This window comes from Anomalospiza imberbis, assembly GCF_031753505.1.
Source record: "Anomalospiza imberbis isolate Cuckoo-Finch-1a 21T00152 chromosome Z unlocalized genomic scaffold, ASM3175350v1 scaffold_769, whole genome shotgun sequence".
In the NCBI taxonomy this organism is placed as follows: domain Eukaryota; kingdom Metazoa; phylum Chordata; class Aves; order Passeriformes; family Viduidae; genus Anomalospiza; species Anomalospiza imberbis.
In genome coordinates, this window is record NW_027099381.1 from 1 (window position 1) to 6,078 (window position 6,078).

Genomic DNA, 6,078 nt, shown 5'->3' on the forward strand with positions numbered 1-6,078 from the left:
GAATTTTAGACCCTGTAAAATACCATGAGCTACACACAGTTTCACAGTTTGCCTTCCCCATTTTCGTTTTGTTTTTTTTGGGGTTTTTTTGGGTTTTTTTTTTTGGTTTTTTTGGTTGTTTTTTTTTTTGTTTTCTTTTGGGTTTTTTTTTTGGGGTTTTTTTGTTTTTTTAATCATTGCTGGAGAGGTAAGTGCAGTGCCTGGGTAAGGTACAAATTCTGCATTCAGGGAATGTGCTCCGATAGGGTTTGATCCTCAGCGGGGACAAGGCACAGCAGCGCTCAAGGGGATTCCTGTTCCCCTGTGTAGGAGTCCAGACTCTGGGTCTGGGCTGAACAGGGCAAAGTTCCCGTGGTTTGGACAGGCTCAGGGGCTGCCCCTGGGGAGCGGGGGCTGGGCGCCGGGGGCGAGCAGCAACGGAAAAACGGACACGGGGACAAACGGCCCCGGAGCTTCAGTTGCAGCGGCAGCAGCGGCAGCAGCAGCAGCGGCAGCAGCGGCAGCAGCGAAAGCAGATAGTCTATCGACCCCCTCGCACTCCTCTCCCTCTCCCGCTGTCCCGCACCCTCTCCTGCTCTCCCTTTCACGGTGTCCCCTCCTCTCCCAGTCTCCCTCTCCCCTGCTGGCCTGGGCCATGTCCCAGCCCGTCACCGGCCCCGTCCCCGCCCCGGTTCCCGTCCCCGTCCCCCGGCCGTCCCGCCGGGGTCTCGCCTCCGCCCGGCTCTGGGCGTGCTGGCGGTGGCGCTGCTGGGCGGGCATCAGTGCCTGGAGCTCGGGCGGCACCGCCGCCCTCTGGCTCCGCCTGGCCCGAGCCCGGCCCCGGCCCCGACGTGGGCTCCAGTCCCGGCCCCGGCCCGGCTCCTCCCGGGCCCCGCGGAGGACACACGCGGCGCGGCCGCTCCCGCCGCCCCGCTGCGGCTTCCCCGGCCCGAGCTCCGCCGCTCGGCACCGCGGCCGTCGGCCCCGAGCCGCCGCTGTCCCGTTCCAGGGACAGAACGCCTGGGGAGGGCCGGCCCGGGGCGCTCGGGGAGCGCTCGGGGGGCCGCTCCTGGCCCCGGGCCGAGCGCTGACAGCCCCGTCCCGCCCGCAGGGAAGGCGCAGGAGGAGGCCCTGCAGGAGCGGTACCGGCTGGGTTCGCTGCTGGGCAGCGGCGGCTTCGGCAGCGTCTTCGCAGCCACGCGGCTCTCGGACGGCGCCCCGGTGAGCGGCGGGGCCGGCGGCAGGCACAGGAGGAGGGGGCGGAGGAGGAGGAGGAGGAGGAGGTGGAGGAGGAAGGGAAGGAGGGGGAGGAGGAGGAGAAGGAGGAAGGAAAGGAGGAGGAGGAGGAGGGGTAGGAGGGGAAGAAGGAGGAGGAGGAGGTGGAGGAGGAGGGAAGGAGGGGAGGAGGGGGCTGGGCAGGGACAGGTGGCGAGCTCAGCCCGCTGCTGCTCTTGGCTTGCAGGTGGCCATCAAAAGGGTGCCAAGGAACCGCGTCCGGCACTGGGGCGAGCTGGTGAGTGAGCGGGGCCAGCGGCAGAAGCTGGGCGGGGATGAGCCGAGGCCCGGCAGGCTGGAAGCCACCAGGACACCTCGAGGGAGAGCAGGCGTGGGGCCAGCGCAAGGCGCAGAGCATCCCGGGCCGGGTGAGGGGTTCCCGACCCCTGGCACGGCATCAGCCCCACTGATGGCATCGCGCTCCTCCCGCAGCCCGACGGCACCAGCGCACCCCTGGAGGTCGTGCTGCTGGCCAAGGTGTCCCACTGGCTTCCCCGGTGTCGTCCAGCTGCTGGAGTGGAAGGAGCTCCCCAGTGACGTCTTGATGGTGCTGGAACGCCCGGAGAGGTGCCAGGACCTGCACCATTTCATTCAGGAACGGGGGTTCCTGTCTGAGGAGTTGGCGCGGGAGCTGTTCCGCCAGGTGCTGGAGGCCGTGCGGCACTGCACCAGCTGCGGGGTCCTGCACAGAGACATCAAACCAGAGAACATCCTGGTTGACCTGGCCACCGGGGCAGGCCAAACTGATTGACTTTGGCTGCGGCACCTACCTGCAAGACACAGCCTACACTCGTTTTGCAGGTGAGCCCACGCAGGGGTGTGCTCTCAGTCCCGTCATCTCAGGGCCCAACACCTCACAGCCCAAGCTGGGTGTGGCAGCGGGGATTCTCCCTTTTGCTGCCCTTCATGGCACTGAGATTTCAGCTGAGTTGCTTTTGAGCAGGGCTGGGTGGGGAGACAGCTTCCAGCCCTGCTGGCAGCCTTTGCCCACCACTCTGCCCAGGACTGGGGCTGGGGCTGGGGCAGCCAGCCTGACAAAACACCCGTGGGTGGGGGTAGCAGAGAGGGGGGCCGGAACCTGTGTCCCAGCCGGTTTGGTGTGCAGGTGACAAAGGGCTTGGACTGCTCCACTCACCTGGTTTGGTTTGGATTCATAATGTTTTTGGGGCAGTGCAGGCAGGGAGGATGAGGGCATGGTTTTCCCAAGCAATGAGTGGGTTTTTTCCGTCATGGTTGGGCCTTGACAGGACTTCTGCTGCCCTCTTCAGCACCAGTGGCTTCTTTTCCATCCCCGAGTCTGTACACAAGTCCCAGGTGCTGGCGAGAGGGCAGCGGTCACCCCGTGTGCCACTGGGGCAGCCCCCACACACCCAGGGATGCTGGGGTCAGGCTCAGGGAGCAGCAGCGTCCCCCTGATGAACCCCATCTGTATTCCATAGGAACACGGTCATACAGCCCCCCGGAATGGACCCAGTTTGGCTGGTACTATGGCAAGCCAGCTACCATCTGGTCCCTGGGCATCCTGCTGCACCAGATGGTCTGCGGGAGCACCCTTTCAGGAGGAGCCAGAACATCAGCTGGGACCATCAACTCTCGCTGCCACAACGGCTCTCTCAAGGTGGATCCTCATCTCTGGCCACGGGGGCAATACCAGTGCTGGGAGACAGCAGCAGCTCGTGAGCATCCCGCTCTGGCAGCTGCTGAGGAGGTGGCACATGTCCTGCTCTCCTGCTCTCCTCCAAAACAGGGAATTGATGGGGACGTTTAGGCCCAGCTCTGAGCACATCCAGCATGGCCTGGGCACGGGAATAGTGGGGCAAAGCCAACAGGAGCCTTCTCCAACTGACCGGCGGTTTCTGGTTTCTCTGCCCAGAGTGCCAAGATCTGATCAGGCGGTGTTTATCCATGCTGGACTGGGACAGGCCCTCTTTAGAAGAGCTGTTCTGTGATCCCTGCTGCAGGATATTGATCTGCCCTAGAAGAAGGGAGAGAGCCACAGGCACGCTTTGATGCAAGGCCCTGGTAAGTTACAGCTCCACACATGCCTTGGCAATGAGAAGCAAAGGAACCCAGACATTTTGTCCTGCCTGTGTCACTGCCCAGGGGTCATCAGATGGGAACACGCAGCCCTTGTGCTGGAGCTCAGCTGCTCTGCCTAGCACTGGTGGCCACCATCCGAGCTGGTTTTGCTTGTCCTGGTTCCCTGACAGCTGGGCCCTGGGCAGAACCCTGACAGCCTGGGCTCACCCCAGGGAAGGAGAAGGAGCCCCTGGAGAAGCTGTACCAGGTGGGGCTGCTGCTGCTGGGGACACGGAGGATGACATCAAGGATGACAACCTCTTCCTCCACCTGGTCACCGGCAGGTGAGGTGGAGGATGATGGACTTTGATTCTGGCACCTTCTCCAAAGCCAGGCTGCACAGGGAATGTGCAGATGAGTCCACACGCAGGGGGATGCTCCCAGATTTGGGCATTGCACAGCCTGGCCAGGAACCAAAGGTTCCCCCCTTTGCTGGGCGGGATGCAGCTGATCCTTCAGTCCGCTGCCAGGCTGCTTTTGGCAGGGCTGGGGGATGGGCTGGGGTGCTGATGAAATGGGAGTGGCTCCTGGCCCTGCCAACAGCCCCAGCACCCACCGTGCCCCGGGCTGGGGCTGGGGCAGCCAGCCCGACACAAACAAACCCTCATGGTGGGAGCAGAGGTGGGACTCCAGAACCTGTGCAGGGGCTGCTTTGCTTTGCAGGCAAGGAAGGGCTTGGGCTGCTCCACTGCCCCTGTTTGCTTGGGATCACCGTTATTTTGGGGGGCAGTGCAGGGGGGAAGGGAGAAAAGCCTGGGCTTCCCTCACCTGTGGGTGGGTTTTTCCTGGCATGCAGGGGTTGGGCCTTCCTCAAGCCTCTGACAGAGAATAAGATTTTGGACCTTTTTCTTGTTCCCCTTTTTGTCTGTAATCTATTTTCAATCATTTGTTGTGTGTTTTTCTAGAGGAAGCTTTCCAGGTGGGGTCCAGTCTGGATGGGGAAGTGCTTGGGAGCAGCTGTGGCGTGGATGGGCCGTGCCCTTGGAGAAGGCTGAGGACATCGTTTGGGACCAGCTTTTCTTCCAGCGTGATGTGGGTCTTGTCTGCTTGGCATGGTGGGATCAGAGCTTTGGGGAGATGGCAGCGAGCACAGGAGCATCCTGCTCTGGGCAGCTGCTGAGGGCTGGATGTGCCGTGGCCGGCTGCAGGCTGGGCACATGTCCTGCCCTCCTGCTCTGCTCCCACAGGCAGCAGGGATGGGCAGCTCTGGGCACAGCTCTGGGCACGGCCAGCACGGCCTGGGCACCGCGGGCGGCTGGGACAAGGGGCCAGGAGCCTTCAGCTGACGGGCGCTTTCTGGTTTCTCTCCTTGCAGCCGGGCTCTGCAGGTGCTGAGGCTGCTCTGGGCTCTGCCAGGGCTCTGCTGGAGCTCAGCACCGGGCCGCAATCAGCCAAAGAAGAAATGGGGTGACCTGCAGCACAGACCTGCTGGAGCATTTCAGCAACACAGCTCAAGTGTGCAGAGTGTACACCTCCAAGGGCAAACATGACACCACCCAAAAATTAAACTTGTTCAATAACTTCTGAAATGAAATCAATCTGGGATGACCCCAAATGACATTTTGCAGCTTGCTCAAGCTGTAGCTCAGCCCTTCTCTGAACTGTTCTCTCCCCCACCTGCCTTTTACTTCCCAACTGCTCCCTCTTGTCCCCCAGTGAGTTCCCAGCCCATGGCAGTCTCCATCACACTGTCGCCTTCCTTGGTGCCCCTCACCATGAGGAAGGCCGAGCCCCAGGCTTAGGGACTCATCCTGTCACTGGCTGAGGAGCAGCAATGTCTCAGAGCTCCAGTGGGATTTTAGTGTCATTCAGAGCTGCTCTCCAGCCCTCAGCTCTCCTCACTGCTGAGTTCCCACTCCCTTTTCCTCGTCCTTGCAGCAGGATGAGCTCAGTGAATCCCCTTGAGCCTCCCCACTCTTCCCAGCCCACGCACCCACCTAAGTTAGGCTGAAGCTGCAGCTTCTCTGTCTCCTGTGGCACACCAGTCCAGTCCCCTGTGCGGGGAGCCCCAGCCCCAGAGCACAGCACTCAGCAGTGCACTCCGGGCTGGAGCAGCTCCCTCCCAGCCCCAGCCCAGGGACCCCTCCAGCCCCGGGGCTTGGGGCACCGTCAGCACCCGCTGCTCCAGCCACCGCTTCTGCTGGCCCTGACAGCAACACCCAAAGTGGGGCTGATCCCGAGGGAGCAGCAGCAGGGCCTGGATCTGATCCCTGGATCTTCGGCTCGGCTTTGGAGCCCTGCCAGCTCCAAACATCCCCCCAAAAAAATCCCAAACCCAGGCACCCCCCAGGATATTTGGGCTGAGCTCCCCTTCCCCGGGCACCTGCGGGATGGGGGCGATGCTCCCGGGGTGCTGCGAGCTCAGGCAGCGCCAGGGCCACGCGATTCCTTCTCTCCTCTCCTCCGGCTGCTCCCTGCTGCCGCTGCGCCTCTTCCTCCCGCCCTCCCTCCTCCTCCTCCCCCGCTCCCAGATCCTGAACCGTGAGGGGAAAGGAGCGAGGAAAGGGCGGAACCGTGAGGGGAAAGGAGCGAGGAAAGGGCGGAACCGTGAGGGGAAAGGGCCGGGGCCAAGGGGACGCACTGTCCTAAAAAAGCCCGGTTTGACCCAAAATCACCCAAAAGGGCATCAAATGCAGCCTACATCCACATGGTTCGGCCTGACATCAACCAAATGGGATTAAAAGTATCCAGAGGGCTCTAAAATCCAACCAAAGGGGCTTAAAACTGCCCCAGGTGTTTTATAAC

General features: G+C 62.2%; 1 long non-coding RNA gene across 1 annotated transcript; it reads left to right on the forward strand.

Annotated features, from left to right (window-relative positions):
* Nucleotides 1–1,883: 1,883 nt before the first annotated feature.
* LOC137465639 (uncharacterized) lies at nucleotides 1,884–3,244 on the forward strand. Its single transcript, XR_010994740.1, has 3 exons — nucleotides 1,884–2,055; nucleotides 2,694–2,872; nucleotides 3,128–3,244. It is a non-coding gene; the product is annotated as an uncharacterized lncRNA (long non-coding RNA).
* The last annotated feature ends 2,834 nt before the right edge of the window (nucleotides 3,245–6,078 follow it).